This window comes from Oncorhynchus masou, chromosome 22 (genome assembly GCF_036934945.1).
Source record: "Oncorhynchus masou masou isolate Uvic2021 chromosome 22, UVic_Omas_1.1, whole genome shotgun sequence".
Lineage (NCBI taxonomy): Eukaryota > Metazoa > Chordata > Actinopteri > Salmoniformes > Salmonidae > Oncorhynchus > Oncorhynchus masou.
In genome coordinates, this window is record NC_088233.1 from 3,122,236 (window position 1) to 3,134,191 (window position 11,956).

Sequence of the window (11,956 nt, forward strand, 5' to 3'; positions counted from 1 at the left end):
TCCAGGCAGAGCAAAGTCATATCAAAAACCTTTTAAAAAGGCAGGATGATTGAAGAGTATGTGAACTACAAATTCAAACCATAATCAAACAGCTGGAGTTTTGCTTGTTAGATTATTCTAGTTAGATTATTCTTGTTAGATTATTTCAGTTAGGTTATTTCAGTTAGATTATTTCAGTTAGATTATTCTAGTTAGATTATTTCAGTTAGATTATTCTAGTTAGATTGTTCTAGTTAGATTATTCCAGTTAGATTATTTCAGTTAGATTATTTCAGTTAGATTATTCTAGTTAGGTTATTTCAGTTAGATTATTCTAGTTAGATTATTCTAGTTAGATTATTTCAGTTAGATTATTCTAGTTAGATTGTTCTAGTTAGATTATTCCAGTTAGATTATTTCAGTTAGATTATTTCAGTTAGATTATTCTAGTTAGGTTATTTCAGTTAGATTATTCTAGTTAGATTATTCTAGTTAGATTATTTCAGTTAGATTATTCTAGTTAGATTATTGCAGTTAGATTATTCTAGTTAGATTATTATAGTTAGATTATTCTAGTTAGATTATTGCAGTTAGATTATTCTAGTTAGATTATTCTAGTTAGATTATTTCAGTTAGATTATTCTAGTTAGATTATTTCAGTTAGATTATTTCAGTTAGATAATTGCAGTTAGATTATTGCAGTTAGATTATTTCAGCTAGATTATTCTAGTTAGATTATTTCAGTTAGATTATTCTACTGAGAATATTCTACTTAGATTATTCTACTTAGATTTGTCTAGTTAGATTATTTTTGTTACATTATTTCAGTTAGATTATTCTAGTTAGATTATTCTAGTTAGATTATTCCAATTAGATTAGTGAGATAATTATAGTTAGATTATTTCAATTAGATTATTTTGGTATGACAGTCAGCAAGTACATAATGTAGGCCTGTTGTAAGGATCAGACCCTGTGTGTTTCAGCATAGCACAGGTATTTTTTTATGGCCCAACTGTTGAGGATTTAATGGTGAGCAAGGGTCAGTTTAGTCAAGCCCCGACTGTTATCTGCCTCATTTAGGGCCTAGTTCTGCTTGGGTCTTTTGGCGACACTTTAACCAGGCTGGTTATCAGTTGATGTTCTGTATCTGTAGTCACTGCAGTTCAGTTGGAGTCCAGGGTCTTGTTTATTCGGCAACAAACGGAAGAAAACTGACTAAAAAAAGGGAGGGACACCTATCCTTGTCTAATAAGAAATCCCTGTTTACGTTTTCTGTTGCAAAATGTTTTAAAATATTTTGTTACTGTTGTGACCTAATGAACATAACCCTTGTTAGGGGGACTGACTGTAGCATTGTAGCGTAAAGAGTTCAATGTTCTGCTGTTCTGGTAACTAAGGCTATTCCCTATATAGTGCACTACTTTAGACCAGAGCCCTATAGAACCCTATTCCCTACATAGTGCACTACTTTAGACCAGAGCCCTATTGAATCCTATTCCCTATATAGTGCACTACTTTAGATCTGGGCCCTATAGAACCCTACTCCTTATATAGTGCACTACTTTAGACCAGAGCCCTATAGAACCCTATTCCCTATATAGTGCACTACTTTAGACCAGAGCCCTATTGAATCCTATTCCCTATATAGTGCACTACTTTAGACCAGAGCCCTATTGAATCTTATTCCCTATATAGTGCACTACTTTAGACCAGAGCCCTATTGAATCATATTCCCTATATAATGCACTACTTTAGACCTGGGCCCTATAGAACCCTATTCCTTATATAGTGCACTACTTTAGACCAGAGCCCTATAGAACCCTATAGTGCAACTTTAGACCAGAGCCCTATTCCCTTCCCTATATAGTGCACTACTTTAGACTCTGTTTCAGAGCCCTATAGAACCCTATTCCCTATATAGTGCACTACTTTAGACCAGAGCCCTATAGAACCCTATTCCCTATATAGTGCACTACTTTAGACCAGAGCCCTATGGGGGCTAGGGAGTAGGGTGCTATATGGGTCCTAGTCAGAAGTAGTGCACTACATAGGGAATAGAGCACAAGTTGGAACATATGTAAATTGCTTATTCAACACTTCTATTGTTATTTATCAGTGTTATCAGTCTTCAAGGTACAAAGTAAAGATAGGAAGTGTGTGTGGGTGTGTGTAACGTTTCAAGTCACATTGGAATGTCACATAAGAAGTTCCACATTAGGTCTGTAAACCTGTAGTTTGTCAGATGTGCAGTTTGCTGTCTACTCAACATTGAATTGTTATTTTATTATTTAATCTTTATTTAACTAGGCAAGTCAGTTAAAGAACAAATTATTATTTAAAATGCCGGTCTAAACCGGCCAAACCCGGACGACGCTGGGACAGTTGTGCGCTGCCCTGTGGGACTCCCAATCACGTCCGGATGTGATGCAGCCTGGGTAGGCTAGCCTATTTCTCAACCTCTCTGTTTCTATAGTGGATCAGTTGTTTCTCTGTTTCTATATTGGATCAGTTGTCTCTCTGTTTCTATAGTGGATCAGTTGTTTCTCTGTTTCTATAGTGGATCAGTTGTTTCTCTGTTTCTATAGTGGATCAGTTGTTTCTCTGTTTCTATAGTGGATCAGTTGTTTCTCTGTTTCTATAGTGGATCAGTTGTTTCTCTGTTTCTCTGTTTCTATAGTGGATCAGTTGTTTCTCTGTTTCTATAGTGGATCAGTTGTTTCTCTGTTTCTATAGTGGATCAGTTGTTTCTCTGTTTCTATAGTGGATCAGTTGTTTCTCTGTTTCTATAGTGGATCAGTTGTTTCTATAGTGGATCAGTTGTTTCTCTGTTTCTCTGTTTCTATAGTGGATCAGTTGTTTCTCTGTTTCTATAGTGGATCAGTTGTTTCTCTGTTTCTATAGTGGATCAGTTGTTTCTCTGTTTCTATAGTGGATCAGTTGTTTCTCTGTTTCTATAGTGGATCAGTTGTTTCTCTGTTTCTATAGTGGATCAGTTGTTTCTCTGTTTCTATAGTGGATCAGTTGTTTCTCTGTTTCTATAGTGGATCAGTTGTTTCTCTGTTTCTATAGTGGATCAGTTGTTTCTCTGTTTCTATAGTGGATCAGTTGTTTCTCTGTTTCTATAGTGGATCAGTTGTTTCTCTGTTTCTATAGTGGATCAGTTGTTTCTCTGTTTCTATAGTGGATCAGTTGTTTCTCTGTTTCTATAGTGGATCAGTTGTTTCTCTGTTTCTATATCAGTTGGATCAGTTGTTTCTCTGTTTCTATAGTTTCTCTGTTTCTATAGTGGATTTGTTTCTCTGTTTCTATAGTGGATCAGTTGTTTCTCTGTTTCTATAGTGGATCAGTTGTTTCTCTGTTTCTATAGTGGATCAGTTGTTTCTCTGTTTCTATAGTGGATCAGTTGTTTCTCTGTTTCTATAGTGGATCAGTTGTTTCTCTGTTTCTATAGTGGATCAGTTGTTTCTCTGTTTCTATAGTGGATCAGTTGTTTCTCTGTTTCTATAGTGGATCAGTTGTTTCTCTGTTTCTATAGTGGATCAGTTGTTTCTCTGTTTCTATAGTGGATCAGTTGTTTCTCTGTTTCTATAGTGGATCAGTTGTTTCTCTGTTTCTATAGTGGATCAGTTGTTTCTCTGTTTCTGTGGATCAGTTGTTTCTCTGTTTCTATAGTGGATCAGTTGTTTCTCTGTTTCTATAGTGGATCAGTTGTTTCTCTGTTTCTGGATCAGTTGTTTCTCTGTTTCTATAGTGGATCAGTTGTTTCTCTGTTTCTATAGTGGATCAGTTGTTTCTCTGTTTCTATAGTGGATCAGTTGTTTCTCTGTTTCTATAGTGGATCAGTTGTTTCTGTTTCTATAGTGGATCAGTTGTTTCTCTGTTTCTATAGTGGATCAGTTGTTTCTCTGTTTCTATAGTGGATCAGTTGTTTCTCTGTTTCTCTGTTTCTATAGTGGATCAGTTGTTTCTCTGTTTCTATAGTGGATCAGATAGTGGATCAGTTGTTTCTCTGTTTCTATAGTGGATCAGTTGTTTCTCTGTTTCTATAGTGGATCAGTGGATCAGTTGTTTCTCTGTTTCTATAGTGGATCAGTTTTCTCTGTTTCTATAGTGGATCAGTTGTTTCTCTGTTTCTATAGTGGATCAGTTGTTTCTCTGTTTCCATAGTGGATCAGTTGTTTCTCTGTTTCTCTGTTTCTCTGTTTCTTTAGTGGATCAGTTGTTTCTCTGTTTCTATAGTGGATCAGTTGTTTCTCTGTTTCTATAGTGGATCAGTTGTTTCTCTGTTTCTATCAGTTGTTTCTCTGTTTCTATAGTGGATCAGTTGTTTCTCTGTTTCTATAGTGGATCAGTTGTTTCTCTGTTTCTATAGTGGATCAGTTGTTTCTCTGTTTCTCTGTTTCTATAGTGGATCAGTTGTTTCTCTGTTTCTCTTGTTTCTCTGTTTCTATAGTGGATCAGTTGTTTCTCTGTTTCTATAGTGGATCAGTTGTTTCTCTGTTTCTATAGTGGATCAGTTGTTTCTCTGTTTCTATAGTGGATCAGTTGTTTCTCTGTTTCTCTGTTTCTATAGTGGATCAGTTGTTTCTCTGTTTCTCAGTTGTTTCTGTTTCTATAGTGGATCAGTTGTTTCTCTGTTTCTATAGTGGATCAGTTGTTTCTCTGTTTCTATAGTGGATCAGTTGTTTCTCTGTTTCTCTGTTTCTATAGTGGATCAGTTGTTTCTCTGTTTCTATAGTGGATCAGTTGTTTCTCTGTTTCTATAGTGGATCAGTTGTTTCTCTGTTTCCATAGTGGATCAGTTGTTTCTCTGTTTCTATAGTGGATCAGTTGTTTCTCTGTTTCTATAGTGGATCAGTTGTTTCTCTGTTTCTATAGTGGATCAGTTGTTTCTCTGTTTCTATAGTGGATCAGTTGTTTCTCTGTTTCTCTGTTTCTATAGTGGATCAGTTGTTTCTCTGTTTCTATAGTGGATCAGTTGTTTCTCTGTTTCTAGTGGATCAGTTGTTTCTCTGTTTCTATAGTGGATCAGTTGTTTCTCTGTTTCTATAGTGGATCAGTTGTTTCTCTGTTTCTATAGTGGATCAGTTGTTTCTCTGATAGTGGATCAGTTGTTTCTCTGTTTCTATAGTGGATCAGTTGTTTCTCTGTTTCTATAGTGGATCAGTTGTTTCTGTTTCTATTGTGGATCCGTTGTATCTCTGTTTCTATAGTGGATCAGTTGTTTCTCTGTTTCCATAGTGGATCAGTTGTTTCTCTGTTTCTATAGTGGATCAGTTGTTTCTCTGTTTCTCTGTTTCTCTGTTTCTCTGTTTCTATAGTGGATCAGTTGTTTCTCTGTTTCTATAGTGGATCAGTTGTTTCTCTGTTTCTATAGTGGATCAGTTGTTTCTCTGTTTCTATAGTGGATCAGTTGTTTCTCTGTTTCTATAGTGGATCAGTTGTTTCTCTGTTTCTATAGTGGAGCAGTTGTTTCTCTGTTTCTATAGTGGATCAGTTGTTTCTCTGTTTCTATAGTGGATCAGTTGTTTCTCTGTTTCTCTGTTTCTCTGTTTCCATAGTGGATCAGTTGTTTCTCTGTTTCTCTGTTTCTTTAGTGGATCAGTTGTTTCTCTGTTTCTATAGTGGATCAGTTGTTTCTCTGTTTCTATAGTGGATCAGTTGTTTCTCTGTTTCTATAGTGGATCAGTTGTTTCTCTGTTTCTGTTTCTATAGTGGATCAGTTGTTTCTCTGTTTCTATAGTGGATCAGTTGTTTCTCTGTTTCTATAGTGGATCAGTTGTTTCTCTGTTTCTATAGTGGATCAGTTGTTTCTCTGTTTCTATAGTGGATCAGTTGTTTCTCTGTTTCTATAGTGGATCAGTTGTTTCTCTGTTTCTATAGTGGATCAGTTGTTTCTCTGTTTCTATAGTGGAGCAGTTGTTTCTCTGTTTCTATAGTGGATCAGTTGTTTCTCTGTTTCTATAGTGGATCAGTTGTTTCTCTGTTTCTCTGTTTCTCTGTTTCTATAGTGGATCAGTTGTTTCTCTGTTTCCATAGTGGATCAGTTGTTTCTCTGTTTCTCTGTTTCTTTAGTGGATCAGTTGTTTCTCTGTTTCTATAGTGGATCAGTTGTTTCTCTGTTTCTATAGTGGATCAGTTGTTTCTATGTTTCTATAGTGGATCAGTTGTTTCTCTGTTTCTCTGTTTCCATAGTGGATCAGTTGTTTCTCTGTTTCTATAGTGGATCAGTTGTTTCTCTGTTTCTCTGTTTCTATAGTGGATCAGTTGTTTCTCTGTTTCTATAGTGGATCAGTTGTTTCTCTGTTTCTATAGTGGATCAGTTGTTTCTCTGTTTCTATAGTGGATCAGTTGTTTCTCTGTTTCTAGTTGTTTCTGTTTCTATTGTTTCTCTGTTTCCATAGTGGATCAGTTGTTTCTCTGTTTCTCTGTTTCTATAGTGGATCAGTTGTTTCTCTGTTTCTATAGTGGATCAGTTGTTTGTTTCTCTGTTTCCATAGTGGATCAGTTGTTTCTCTGTTTCTATAGTGGATCAGTTGTTTCTCTGTTTCTATAGTGGATCAGTTGTTTCTCTGTTTCTATAGTGGATCAGTTGTTTCTCTGTTTCTATAGTGGATCAGTTGTTTCTCTGTTTCTATAGTGGATCAGTTGTTTCTCTGTTTCTATAGTGGATCAGTTGTTTCTCTGTTTCTATAGTGGATCAGTTGTTTCTCTGTTTCTATAGTGGATCAGTTGTTTCTCTGTTTCTTTAGTGGATCAGTTGTTTCTCTGTTTCTATAGTGGATCAGTTGTTTCTCTGTTTCTATAGTGGATCAGTTGTTTCTCTTTTTCTCTGTTTCCATAGTGGATCAGTTGTTTATATGTTTCTATAGTGGATCAGTTGTTTCTCTGTTTCCATAGTGGATCAGTTGTTTCTCTGTTTCTCTGTTTCTCTGTTTCTATAGTGGATCAGTTGTTTCTCTGTTTCTATAGTGGATCAGTTGTTTCTCTGTTTCTATAGTGGATCAGTTGTTTCTCTGTTTCTCTGTTTCTATAGTGGATCAGTTGTTTCTCTGTTTCTATAGTGGATCAGTTGTTTCTCTGTTTCTATAGTGGATCAGTTGTTTCTCTGTTTCTATAGTGGATCAGTTGTTTCTCTGTTTCTCTGTTTCTATAGTGGATCAGTTGTTTCTCTGTTTCTATAGTGGATCAGTTGTTTCTCTGTTTCCATAGTGGATCAGTTGTTTCTCTGTTTCTATAGTGGATCAGTTGTTTCTCTGTTTCTATAGTGGATCAGTTGTTTCTCTGTTTCTATAGTGGATCAGTTGTTTCTCTGTTTCTATAGTGGATCAGTTGTTTCTCTGTTTCCATAGTGGATCAGTTGTTTCTGTTTCTATAGTGGATCAGTTGTTTCTCTGTTTCTAGTGGATCAGTTGTTTCTCTGTTTCTATAGTGTTGTTTCTCTGTTTCTATAGTGGATCAGTTGTTTCTCTGTTTCTATAGTGGATCAGTTGTTTCTCTGTTTCTGGATCAGTGGATAGTGGATCAGTTGTTTCTCTGTTTCTCTGTTTCTCTGTTTCTATAGTGGATCAGTTGTTTCTCTGTTTCTATAGTGGATCAGTTGTTTCTCTGTTTCTATAGTGGATCAGTTGTTTCTCTGTTTCTCTGTTTCTATAGTGGATCAGTTGTTTCTCTGTTTCCATAGTGGATCAGTTGTTTCTCTGTTTCTCAGTTGTTTCTCTGTTTCTATAGTGGATCAGTTGTTTCTCTGTTTCTATAGTGGATCAGTTGTTTCTCTGTTTCTCTGTTTCTATAGTGGATCAGTTGTTTCTCTGTTTCTATAGTGGATCAGTTGTTTCTCTGTTTCCATAGTGGATCAGTTGTTTCTCTGTTTCTCTGTTTCTCTGTTTCTATAGTGGATCAGTTGTTTCTCTGTTTCTCTGTTTCTATAGTGGATCAGTTGTTTCTCTGTTTCTCTGTTTCCATAGTGGATCAGTTGTTTCTCTGTTTCTATAGTGGATCAGTTGTTTCTCTGTTTCTATAGTGGATCAGTTGTTTCTCTGTTTCCATAGTGGATCAGTTGTTTCTCTGTTTCCATAGTGGATCAGTTGTTTCTCTGTTTCTATAGTGGATCAGTTGTTTCTCTGTTTCTCTGTTTCTATAGTGGATCAGTTGTTTCTCTGTTTCTCTGTTTCTATAGTGGATCAGTTGTTTCTCTGTTTCTATAGTGGATCAGTTGTTTCTCTGTTTCTATAGTGGATCAGTTGTTTCTCTGTTTCTATAGTGGATCAGTTGTTTCTCTGTTTCTCTGTTTCTATAGTGGATCAGTTGTTTCTCTGTTTCTATAGTGGATCAGTTGTTTCTCTGTTTCTATAGTGGATCAGTTGTTTCTCTGTTTCTATAGTGGATCAGTTGTTTCTCTGTTTCTATAGTGGATCAGTTGTTTCTCTGTTTCTATAGTGGATCAGTTGTTTCTCTGTTTCTCTGTTTCTATAGTGGATCAGTTGTTTCTCTGTTTCTATAGTGGATCAGTTGTTTCTCTGTTTCTATAGTGGATCAGTTGTTTCTCTGTTTCTCTGTTTCTATAGTGGATCAGTTGTTTCTCTGTTTCTATAGTGGATCAGTTGTTAGTGGATCAGTTGTTCTCTGTTTCTATAGTGGATCAGTTGTTTCTCTGTTTCTATAGTGGATCAGTTGTTTCTCTGTTTCTATAGTGGATCAGTTGTTTCTCTGTTTCTATAGTGGATCAGTTGTTTCTCTGTTTCTATAGTGGATCAGTTGTTTCTCTGTTTCTATAGTGGATCAGTTGTTTCTCTGTTTCCATAGTGGATCAGTTGTTTCTCTGTTTCTATAGTGGATCAGTTGTTTCTCTGTTTCTATAGTGGATCAGTTGTTTCTCTGTTTCTCTGTTTCCATAGTGGATCAGTTGTTTCTCTGTTTCCATAGTGGATCAGTTGTTTCTCTGTTTCTCTGTTTCTATAGTGGATCAGTTGTTTCTCTGTTTCTATAGTGGATCAGTTGTTTCTCTGTTTCTATAGTGGATCAGTTGTTTCTCTGTTTCCATAGTGGATCAGTTGTTTCTCTGTTTCTATAGTGGATCAGTTGTTTCTCTGTTTCCATAGTGGATCAGTTGTTTCTCTGTTTTGTTTCTCTGTTTCCATAGTGGATCAGTTGTTTCTCTGTTTCTATAGTGGATCAGTTGTTTCTCTGTTTCCATAGTGGATCAGTTGTTTCTCTGTTTCCATAGTGGATCAGTTGTTTCTCTGTTTCCATAGTGGATCAGTTGTTTCTCTGTTTCTATAGTGGATCAGTTGTGTCCTTCACATCGGAGTGCTGCTGCAGGGTGTTTTGACCAGTCAGATTCACGGAAAGGTTGCGCAGGTTGCGCTGGCCGGGCACAAATAAAAACGCTCAAGGTGCTCTCTCCATATTCCTCCGATACTCATTTAGCGAGCCTGATTCCACATCATTCCCAACAGACACTAGAAAAAACGTTTCCATAAATGTAGCAGCCTACAGCCTTCAGAAAGTATTCAAACCCCTGACTTTTTCCATATTGTGATGTTTATAGCCTGAATTTAAAATAGTTTAAATGTAGATGTTGTGTCACTGACCTACATACAACACCCATTATGTCAAAGTGGAATTATGTTTTTAGAAAGTTGTACAAATTAATTACAAATTAAAAGCTGAAATATCTTTAGTCAATAATTACTTAAACCCTTTTTTCCCCAACAAGTCACATAATAGGTTTTAAGTTTAAGATGATTTCTGAATGACTATCTCTGTACACCACACATACAATTATCAGTAAGGTCCCTCAGTCGAGCAGTGAATTTCAAACACAGATACAGGGTGTTACGGTACAGAGTCAATGTGGAGACTATATACAGGGTGTTACCGGTACAGAGTCAATGTGGAGGCTATATACAGGGTGTTACGGTACAGAGTCAATGTGGAGGCTATATACAGGGTGTTACGGTACAGAGTCAATGTGGAGGCTATATACAGGGTGTTACGGTACAGAGTCAATGTGGAGGCTATATACAGGGGGTACCGGTACAGAGTCAATGTGGAGGCTATATACAGGGGTACCGGTACAGAGTCAATATGGAGGATATATACAGGGGTTACGGTATAGAGTCAATGTGGAGGCTATATACAGGGGTTACCAATATGATTACCGGTACAGAGTCAATGTGAAGGCTATATACAGGGTATTACGGTACAGAGTCAATGTGGAGGTTATTTACAGGGGGTTACCGGTACAGAGTCAATGTGGAGGCTATATACAGGGGGTACCGGTACAGAGTCAATGTGGAGGCTATATACAGGGTGTTACGGTACAGAGTCAATGTGGAGGCTATATACAGGGGGTACCTGTACAGAGTCAATGTGGAGGCTATATACAGGGGGTTACGGTACAGAGTCAATGTGGAGGCTATATACAGGGGTTACTGGTACAGAGTCAATGTGAAGGCTATATACAGGGTATTACGGTACAGAGTCAATGTGGAGGTTATTTACAGGGGGTACCGGTACAGAGTCAATGTGGAGGCTATATACAGGGTATTACGGTACAGAGTCAATGTGGAGGTTATTTACAGGGGGTACCGGTACAGAGTCAATGTGGAGGCTATATACAGGGGGTACCGGTACAGAGTCAATGTGGAGGCTATATACAGGGGGTACCGGTACAGAGTCAATGTGGAGGCTATATACAGGGGGTACCGGTACAGAGTCAATGTGGAGGCTATATACAGGGGGTACCGGTACAGAGTCAATGTGGAGGCTATATACAGGGGGTACCGGTACAGAGTCAATGTGGAGGCTATATACAGGGGGTACCGGTACAGAGTCAATGTGGAGGCTATACACAGGGGGTACCGGTACAGAGTCAATGTGGAGGCTATATACAGGGTATTACGGTACAGAGTCAATGTGGAGGCTATATACAGGGTGTTACGGTACAGAGTCAATGTGGAGGCTATATACAGGGTGTTACGGTACAGAGTCAATGTGGAGGCTATACACAGGGGGTATAGGGCGGGGGGGGGTCAAAGCAAAAAGCCCGGCTGTTTGATGAATTGTTCAGTAGTCCTATGGCTTGGGGTAGAAGCTGTTAAGGAGCCTTTTGGACCTAGAATTGGCTCCCGTGTAGAGGATCAGAGTGGCAGATGTGTTGTTAATATATCCCATTTAGCAGACGCTTTTGTCCAAAGCGACTGAGGATCAGAGTGGCGGATGTGTTGTTACCTACCGCTTCCAAAGCGACTTACAAGTCGGCTGGGGCCACCACCTGGGGGTGGCCCGTCAGGAAGTTCAGGATCCAGTTGCAGAGGGAGGTGTTTAGTCCCAGAGTCCTTAGCTTAGTGATGAGCTTTGAGGGCACTATGGTGTTGACGGCTGAGCTGTAGTCAATGAACAGCATTCTCACATAGGTGTTCCTTTTGTCCAGGTGGGAAAGGGCAGTGTGGAGTGCGATTGAGATTGCATCATCTGTGGATCTGTTGGGGCGTTATGTGATTTGGAGTGGGTCTAGGGTTCCCGGGATGATGGTGTTGATGTGAGCCATTGCCAGCCTTTCAAAGCACTTCATGGCTACTGACGTGAGTGCTACGAGGCAGTAATCATTTAGGCAGGTTACCTTCGCTGTCTTGGGCACAGGGACTGTGGTGGTCTGCTTGAAACATATTGGTATTACAGACTGGGTCACTACAAAAATACAAAGATACAGGTTTCCTTCCTAACTCAGTTGCCAGATAGGAAGGAAACCCTTCAGGGATTTCAACCAAGAGACCAATGGTGTCTTTAAAACAGTTACAGAGTTTAATGGCTGTGATAGGAGGATATTGAGGACGATGTTAATGTATATATTGCATTAAGCTAGCTAGTAGCATGCTAGAAATAGACATTGTTAATATATATTGCATTAAGCTAGCTAGTAGCATGCTAGAAACAGACATTGTTAATATATATTGCATTAAGCTAGCTAGTA

The 11,956-nt window shown here is 38.0% G+C and overlaps 1 protein-coding gene across 2 annotated transcripts in view; it reads left to right on the top strand.

Moving 5' to 3' along the window:
* LOC135508898 (mitochondrial glutamate carrier 1-like) overlaps nucleotides 1-11,956 on the top strand; it is an 83,730-nt gene that overhangs the window by 17,406 nt on the left and 54,368 nt on the right. The window contains exon 1 of one of the 2 annotated variants that reach the window (XM_064929119.1): nucleotides 2,224-2,414. The exons of the other annotated variant lie outside the window; for it this stretch is intronic. The gene's annotated coding sequence lies outside the window, so the exon portion shown is untranslated. Of the gene's footprint in view, nucleotides 1-2,223; nucleotides 2,415-11,956 lie in introns of those variants that run through there. 2 annotated transcript variants of the gene reach the window in all.